Source organism: Motacilla alba, chromosome 26, assembly GCF_015832195.1.
Source record: "Motacilla alba alba isolate MOTALB_02 chromosome 26, Motacilla_alba_V1.0_pri, whole genome shotgun sequence".
In the NCBI taxonomy this organism is placed as follows: Eukaryota; Metazoa; Chordata; class Aves; order Passeriformes; family Motacillidae; genus Motacilla; species Motacilla alba.
The window spans coordinates 3,127,913-3,137,252 of record NC_052041.1 but is presented as its reverse complement, the minus strand read 5'-3'; positions in this window follow the sequence as shown (position 1 = coordinate 3,137,252).

Below are 9,340 nucleotides of genomic sequence, written 5' to 3'. Positions count from 1 at the left end.
GCAGGGGACACGGCTCATCGCGTGCTGCCATCGTGTCCAACCCGTGGCAGTTCAGAGCAGGGGACACGGCTCATCCCGTGCTGCCATCGTGTCCAACCCGTGGCAGCTCAGAGCAGGGGACACGGCTCATCCCGTGCTGCCATCGTGTCCAACCCGCGGCAGCACCACTGTGCTGAGCTGGGGCCAGGACCCTGATGCTCTTCTCCAGGATCCTGATCCCTCTTCTCCAGGATCCTGGACTCCTCTCTTCTATAGGATTCTGATCTCTCCTCTCCAGGATCCTGATCTCTTCTCCTCTCCAGGGTCCTTATCTCTCTTCTCTCCAGGATCCTGATCTCTCTTCTCTAAGATCCTGATCTCCTCTCCAGGATCCTGATCTCTCCTCTCCAGGATCCTGATCTCCTCTCCAGGCTCCTGGACTCCCCTCTTCTCGAGGATCCTAATCTCTCTTCTCCAGGATCCTGATCTCTCTTCTCTTGGATCCTGATCTCCTCTCCAGGCTCCTGGACTCCCCTCTTCTCTAGGATCCTAATCTCTCTTCTCCAGGATCCTGATCTCTCTTCTCTAAGATCCTGATCTCCTCTCAGGCTCCTGGACTCTCTTCTCCAGGATCCTGATCTCCTCTCTTTCATCTCCAGGCTCCTGGACTCCTCTCCTCTCCTCCCAGAGGGATTTGAGAGTGCAGGAGCCAGGTTCCAGCCAGGCTGCTGCAGGTGATGAGATGGACAGGGACATCAGCACGGAATGGGACGAGGAATGGGACAGGGACGTGTCCCCAAGGGAATTGGCCACCAGACGGGAGCTGCGGGGGGTTATTTGTAGTGAGGAATTGATCCCTCGTGTTCCCGTTGTCCCCAAGGGCAGCTTGGCCCGGGGCGCTCACGGGGGTGGCTCCGCTCCCTCCCTCCTCCGGCTGTCACCGGGACGTGCTGCCACCTCCGAGCGCTGGAGAGCGACAGGAAAAGGGAGCGGGGAGCGGGACAGAAGGGCAGGGAACGCTCGGCCGGGGCGAGGGGACGGGGGAAGGCAGCGGTGCGGGCTGTGCTCGCTCCCAGAGTGAAAATTCCTGGTGCCTTGTGCTCGCTCGAGGCATCGGCAGCTCCTGCCAAGAAACCTCATCGGATGGAGATCAATCATCGCGGCTGCAGAGGAACACCCTGCCGAGGGTGCCCGGGGGAAGGGGCTGATTCATTGCCATCTGACCGCCAGAGGCAATCGCTGCCGAGCAGTTATCCTGTAAATATCATTAATAACTCATATCGAGTGGGGATTTTTTACAGGACAGGCTGATACCACAGGAGCCCCGTGGGACAGGAACGCGTGGCACGGCAGCGGGGGCAGCCCACGAGTGTCCCCAGAGGCTCCTGTCACAGGCAGATCCCAGGAACACGGAGCTCCAGCATCCACAGGGATCCCGCACCGCGGAGAGAGGGGGAACAGCGTCCTAGATGATGCTAATTAACTTCCAGGGCTAATGTGCAGGGTTAATTAGCTGGGGCGTTCATGCCAACAGGGACTTTTGCCAGCAGTAAAGGGCATTTTTCCCAGCGAAGCTCCACTGGAGAAAGACAAAAGGTAAAATTCCAAAGCTGGCTCCCAGCTGCTGCTGCTCATCCTCGGAGCTGCTCTGTGCCTCAGGCACGGGGAGGGCCCAGCAAGATCCACGCCAGGTCCCTGGAATGCCACTGACCCCTGGCGCAGGCAGGAAAGTGCTGTCTGGGCACTCTGGGACACAAAACCACCCCACAGTGACTCAGCTGCACTTGCTGGGGCTTGGACTGGGATGCTGGCAGGGCTGGAGTCCAGCTTGTTGGATTTTTGTCCCCCCAGCACTCTCAAAACCCAGAGAAGTTCTCAGCCATGTGAGAGGAGGTTTTCCCACAGGGAATGATTCACACCAGACCTTCAGGCTCTCCCTGTCCCTTCCCAGCCCCGGTGTCCCTCCTGCACAGATGGATTCCCTTTAGTTTCCCGCTGCCTGTGGCAGGAGCTGCTATTCCAAAGTCCTGCTGGGTGTGATCAGGATCAAACGAGGTCTTGCCCTGCAAAGGACCCAGCCCTGTGCAGCCACCGATGGTCCTGGGGCATTTCTGGCGTGGGAGGCGCAGTCCTGGTCAAATTCCATTGTCAGTGATTATAAATACGACTCATTCTGCCTCTTTCTGCTCTGGCCAAACTCCCCACGCGTGGCCCGAGGATGTGACCACCAACAGAGCATCCAGGAGGGTGCGCAAGGTGTGGATGAGTGTCTGGGCAGAACAGGGAACCCAGGGAGCACTGGGACATGGAATGGCACCCCAGGGACTCCCCAGGTCAGCCTGGGGTGCACAGAGTGCTGAGCTGGTTATCTCCTGGGCTGATAGCAGCATTCCACATGCTGGAATGTGTGGATGTGTTTGCAGATGATTAATTTTAGCAGATATGTTGCACTTAACGGGGCAATAATTCAGTGGTAATAATTCAGTGGTAATAATTCAGTGGGAGGCCGAGCTGGGGGCAGCAGGGACAGGCAGCCGCGTCCTGGGGCAGAGGGGTTGGTGCTGGGAGATGATGGGACCTGCATGGAGCCTTCCTCCCTCCATCCCATCCCATCCCCATCCCATCCCATCCTATCCCCATCCCATCCCCATCCCCATCCCCATCCCCATCCCCATCCCCATCCCCATCCCCATCCCCATCCCCATCCCATCCCCATCCTCATCCCATCCCCATCCCATCCCCATCCCCATCCCCATCCCCATCCCCATCCCATCCCCATCCTCATCCCATCCCCATCCCATCCCCATCCCATCCCCATCCCCATCCCATCCCATCCCATCCCATCCCCATCCCATCCCACCCCATGGATCCCATCCCATCCCATCCCATCCCATCCCATCCCATCCCATCCCATCCCATCCCCATCCCCATCCCATCCCATCCCATCCCATCCCATCCCCATCCCATCCCATCCCCATCCCCATCCCCATCCCCATCCCCATCCCCATCCCCATCCCCAGTCCCATCCTATCCCATCCCATCCCATCCTATCCCATCCCATCCCATCCCATCCCATCCCATCCCATCCCATCCCATCCCATCCCATCCCATCCCATCCCATCCCATCCCCATCCCATCCCATCCCATCCTCATCCCCATCCCCTTCCCATCCCCTTCCCATCCCCATCCCATCCTCATCCCATCCCCATCCCATCCCCATCCCATCCTCATCCCCATCCCCTCCCATCCCATCCCATCCTCATCCCATCCCCATCCCATCCCCATCCCATCCCATCCCATCCCATCCCCATCCTCATCCCATCCCCATCCCCATCCCATCCCATCCCCATCCCCATCCCCATCCCCATCCCATCCCATCCCATCCCATCCCATCCCCGGCCCTGCAGCCAGAGCTGCTCCTCCCTTTCGGGTGGTTTTGCTGTGGGAACAGGGCTTGTGCAGGCTCGGGTGCGGGAGGGAGGCGGCTTTGGGATGGAGATGCTGCAGCTGGAGCGGGGCAGCCTCCGGGGAGGGAATCTGGGGCTTCCATGCGGATCTGGGAGGTGCTGGGCAGGCTGAGGGGTGCTGGGAGGTTGTTCCTCATGGCTGATGTGCTGCTCAGGCTGTGACACCGGCACAGGTGGGGTGTCCTGCTTCCCGTCTGTCTGTCTGTCCCTTCAGGAGCGTTTCAAACCCCTCAGGCAGGTGTGAAAGCAGAGATCTGGGCTGCCAAATTCCCACAGGAATGAGGTGGCCATTCCTGGAGCAGGTGATGGACGTGCCCAGAGCTGCAGGGAGGGCGGGCAGGGGCTGGCACTGCCGGTGTCACCACGGGCACCACGCAGAGCTGTGACATTCCCAGGCTGGTTATCACCGTTTCCTGCTCTCCCAGGAATGCAGGGCCCGGGCTGGGTGCCACCATCCCTGTGGCAGAGGTGGCCTGGCCGTTGGCTCCGTGGTGCCAGGGCTGGAGCCAGAGCTGCCACCTGAAAGGGACCGCTGGCGCTGCCACCCCCGCTCGGTGCCACCAGCTGGCACAGGGGCCTGATCCGGGCAGGAATGAGGAACACCACGTCCCAGGGGAGGCAGCAGGATTATTTACAGCACCAAAATGAAGGCTGGAATGCAGGAAGGCTTCGGGAGGTTCCAGCTGCCCCCGTGGCGCTGGGGCCCTTCAGCTCTCGGGGCTGGGAGAGGCTCTGGGGTTTTGGGGTTTATCTCTGGGGGTATTGCTGGGGCACAGCTGCTCGGGGCCTTCCCAGCCTGTCCCAGCCCTGTGGGGACATCTCCAGAGGCAAGGGAAGGGCCACCCTCCTGCTGGGACCGTGTCACCTGCGTGTGGCTGTGGGGACAGCCCTGTCACAGCCCCTATTGTTCACTGGGAGCTCCTCCCGGGGCTGCAGCAGCAGGGCTGGCACGGGCACATCCCCACACTGAAGGATTTGTGACCCTGGCTTGGGCAGCAGAGCACGTCCTGGTGGTCAGAGCCAAGCCCACCAACCCAAATTTCTGCCTGGAGCACCACAAAGACTTCCAGAGGAATTGTCACCCCCAAAAGACCCTGCCCAGCCGCAGAGAGCACCTGGCAGGGGCTGTGTGTCCTCACCTGGGACCGGCCCGTGCGCTCCGGACAGCCCTCAGGTCACCTTGAGCAAGGGCTGTTATCTTGTTTGTAAAATAGGTGTAAGATATCTGCCTTCTGCAGGGGAAATCCAAGGTCTGCCCAAGGCCTAGGGACACCAGCAGCTCCTGGGGCTGGGTGGGAGCATCCAAAATTCCTGCCCTTGGAGCAGCCCTGAAGCACCGGGGGCCCCCAGGGCAAGGGGTGCCAGTGGAGCATCCCATTATCCCATTCTCCCGGAATTCAGGCTGGGGGCTGCCTCCAGGCTCTGCCTCCCCCACCCCTCAAGGCTTTCTGCCCACCCTGACCCAGCAGAGTCAGCCCAAAGGAGGCCTTTTCACCCAAACCACTGAATTCCTGTGAAGGGAGGTTGCCCAATGTGAAAAAAAAAGAAAAAAAAAGAAAAGTGGGAAGGTGGGTGGAGGAGAACATGTGGCTTTCCTTGGGGGAAAGTGATTGTGGTCCCATCACTGCTGCTGTGTGCCCTTGGGCAACTCATTAAGGCCCAAACGTGTCGATGGCAGGGAGATAAGCCCTGAAATAAAGCTGAAATTGTTCAGGGCTCTGAGGTCAATGCCTGCAGAGGAGCTCAGGTGTTGGACGTGAGGAGCTGGAGCAGGAGGAGGCCCTGTCGCCCCTGGCCAGAGAGATCAGCAGGCAGATTTTAGATGAAAGCACTGCCTGCTTTGCCTTCTTGAGGAGTTTTAGGAGTGCTGGTGCTGCAGCCGTGCCATGAGGCCAGGGGGCCTGAAAGAGTCCTTGGTTAAAGGGTATTAAAGTTAAATAAAGCATTTGGGGCCAGAGGGATTCACTGCCCTGAGCCTCACCCAGGCCGGAGGGAGGCTCTGCTGCTGCCCTGGCTTCTGCTCTGGTGCAGCCCCATCCCCAGGGATGCTGTGATACCAAAACGGGCCAGAATCATCTCTCTAACACAGTTTGAAGTATTGAATCTTGAAACTCCATTCAGCAACTTCAGAAGAACGGAATTTTTCTATTCTCTGTGTTGTTTATCACTGATGGCCTCATGCAGACCTGGGCAAGCTCAGCCAGGACAGTGAGAGGAGGCAAACCCACACTTCCCCTGTGGTCAGCACGAGTGGAGCTGCAGATCACCGTTGTTTGTGTCTGCCCACACGCTGAGGAGCTGCTGCTTCACCCAGGAAACCTCAGTCTGGGGAATTTGGGACAGCCGGCTCCTCCCGGGCAGCAGGGACCCGCCAGCAGGAGGCTGAGCTGCTGCTGCTCCCCAGCTCCAGCTCGGCTGAATCCCTGGGAAGGCGGTGCCACCCCTGTGCCAAGGGCCGCCCCTCCCGTGGCAGCCCTGCTGTGGCTCGGTGCTGCCCCGGCCACCCCGGAGCTGCTGCCCGGCCCTTGGCACGGGGACCATGCCATCCCATCCCGACCAAACCAGTCCCTCAGGGCTTCCCCCGGCCGCTTGTGCCACCGCTGTCCCTGCTCCGGGCTCTGTCCCTCGGTGGGATCCTGTCCACAGCGCTCAGCACCTCCGGGGGGCTCCGCCAAGCCCAGAGGAGCGCAGGGAGGGCTGGGACAGTGGGGCAGCCCCGTGCCAGGCTGGCAGGGCCACCCTGCCCACCCCACATCCCGATCCTGATCCTGATCCCGATCCCGATCCTGATCCTGATCCTGATCCCGATCCCGATCCTGATCCTGATCCTGATCCTGATCCTGATCCTGATCCTGATCCTGATCTTGATCCCAATCCCGATCCTGATCCCAATCCTGATCCTGATCCTGATCCTGATCCTGATCCTGATCCTGATCTTGATCCCAATCCCGATCCTGATCCCGATCCTGATCCTAATCCCAGTCCTGATCCTGATCCTGATCCCAGTCCCGATCCTGCCCCTGGTCCTGCTGCTGGCCCCAGCTGCGGGGACGCCGCCTGAGGCTGGGGCTGGCTGCTGACTCCAGCGTGTCCCAGCGCTGGCTGCCGGCTGTCCCCAGCCCCTCACCCTCCCTGCGTGCTGGCTCTCAGCCCTGCCATGTCCCCAGAGCCCGCTGTCCCCAGCGCCGGGGCCAGGCACAGCCCTGTGGCCCCACACAGCGTGGGTGTCCTCTGGGGTGGGACACGGGGACAGCAGCTCCGTGGGCTGGGGTGGAGGAGAAGCACCAACCTTTTCTGTGGCTGCGTGGGCAGCGAGGCAGAGGGTGAGGGACGGCTGTGCTTCAAACCTGGGCTGCCTGTGTGTCCCTTTTGGGGACAGTCACACCTTGGGGGACAGCCGCACCAACCCCATCGGTGCCACCCCCTCACTGCGGGGTGCGATTGAGGAAAGGGACAACAATCACTCAGGTAATTCCCAGCACCGGGAGCGTTCTTGGAAAGAAATCCCCGTGTGCCACAGGCCAGGCCACCGCCCCGAGCCGTCACTGCCGGGTGACAGCGGCCAGGAGCGGCCCCGCGGCTGCGCTGACACCTCCGCAGGTGTTTACTGCCCTGCGGCCCGGTGGCACCACGGGGCAGAGATAAGGCTTTGCGTGATGCCCTGGCTGTGTTTGTCACGTCTGACGCCTTTGAAAGGTTACCTGGAACTTTGAACCCCTGGCGTTTATCAGGTCGGCTTTGAAGTGGCTGAAGCCACTGAGTAACCCTCGGTCCCAGCTCCGGGTTAATGGGGCTCCTGCTTCCAAACAGGAAAACTTGGTGGGTTGTGATTCTCTTTGCAGCTTTTGGAGGTATTTTCCAGTGCCTTTGTTTAAATTCTCACATTTCAGTAAAAGAATTTCATCCCACCCAGCTGCAGGTGCCACCGGCTGGGGTGGATGGACATTGAGGGACAGCATTTCATGGTGGGCTTGATGATCTCAGAGGGCTTTTCCAACCTCAATTATCGATCCTGTGATCCTTGGGCGCTGCTGCCTGTGCCGGGGGTGTGGCTGGGGAAGGAGCAGCGGAGGGGCCGCTCTCTGCCAGCCCTGCAGGGGCGTTCGTGATGCAAACCCACCCTCTCCAACCCCGCGGCCAGCCCTGGAACCAGCCCGGGCTCAGCAGGGCAGGCTCCACCCGGCAGCACAGAGCACAGGCTGGGCTCTCAGGGCAGGTGGGATGAGGGGTGGTGAAGAGCTCTCACGGGCAATTGAACCTCAGAACAACGAAACAAACTGGGAGCTGGGGAATTAGGGTGAGTGTTGGGTGCTAGTTCCTCAAATTCTGGGGGCAGATCTTCTGCAAGAGGGTTGGGATGGTCCCAGTTTGGTGACCAGCATCGGGGGGGGATTTTACTGATTTTTATTATTTCAATGGGCGAATGAAAACCCCTAGGGACAGCAGAGCAGCTGGGAAGTCTCTGGTTATTGAACTGTGGGCAGGAGAGCAGCAGGGCTCAGTTTGGCTCCTCAGCAGTGGCCACAGGCCGGGGTGAGCTCAGGAACTCAGGTGGCTGCTCAGGAACTCACTGAGTCACACAAGGCAAATATTTTCCCCTTTGATTTTCACCCTGAGAAAATCTTGAGCTGACCTTGTTAATCCCACGTGTTGCAAACCTCCCCCTGTCCTTTATCGGGTTTCGGCCGCGGGATAGTGTTACCAGCTTAGCACCTCTGGCTGCTCCTGCCAGCATCCTGCCTGGCACCGTGCCACCCCGCCCGCTCCGCTGGCCTTCCTGCCCGGCCCAGGGCTGCAGGACACCCTGCCCCGGAGGGATGGAGGGAGAAGAAAGGCTGGAGGGCTGTACTGGCCCCAGCACGGTGCTGGACGGGATTTCCACACGGTGGTGATGCCATTGGAGATCCTGCCAGCTCCCGAGGCTGCAGCATCCTTCACAGTCCCGATTCCCGCGTCTGGAATGATGCACAAAGTGCTGTAGCCCGGCTCAGTTTGAGCCCAGCCCCTCAGAGCCTGCCCAGGGGCTCTGCCGGCAGCTCCAGGTCTGACCCCCAGTCCGGGGGCTCCTGCCTGCCCTGTGCAGAGCATCCAGCCGCCCCTGAGCCCAGCCTGCAGCTCCCGCCTGGCTCCAGCTGCTGCCCCTCGCAGGCTCCGGCACCCACAGCAGCGCTGGGCTGCGCCAGAGGCTGCCCAGCCCCGGCTCAGGGATCTTCCCCTCCCCTTGGGGCGTTGGTGTGACCTGCTCAGCCCGCGGGGTCCAAGCTGCTGCGGGCCGGGCTAAAACAGAGCAGGTTCTTGTTCGCCAGCGCTGGGAGCTGCCGGGGGAAGGGTGCGATGAGAAACAGCCTCGCTGCTGGCACGGACAGGGCCCAGCCCCCGCGTCCCAACAGCCCCGGCGGGGGCCAGGAGGGGCTGGGGGATGCTGGGTGTGAGGGGGGCTCCGGGCAGGCGCAGGGTGGGGAAAGGGCGTCCGGAAGGTGGGGAGGAGACAGTTAATGCCCCTCTCCTCAAAACAGGAAGGGACAAATCCTCTCCCCGGCCCGGTGCCCAAATAAACAGGCGGAGCGTTGCGTAAGGACGAGGGTGGGAACTGTCCGTTCTCTCAGAACCAGCTCCAGCTCCAGCCCCATCTCCCCAGCCCCATCTCCAGCCTCACCTCCAGCCCCAGCCCCATCTCCAGCCCCAGCCCCATCTCCAGCCCCAGCCCCATCTCCAGCCCCATCTCCAGCCTCACCTCCAGCCCCAGCCCCATCTCCAGCCCCAGCCCCATCTCCAGCCCCAGCCCCATCTCCAGCTCTATTTCCAGCCCCAGCTCCATCTCCAGCCCCATCTCCAGACCCATCTCCACCTCCATCTCCATCTCCATCTCCAGACCCAGCCCCATCTCCAGCCCC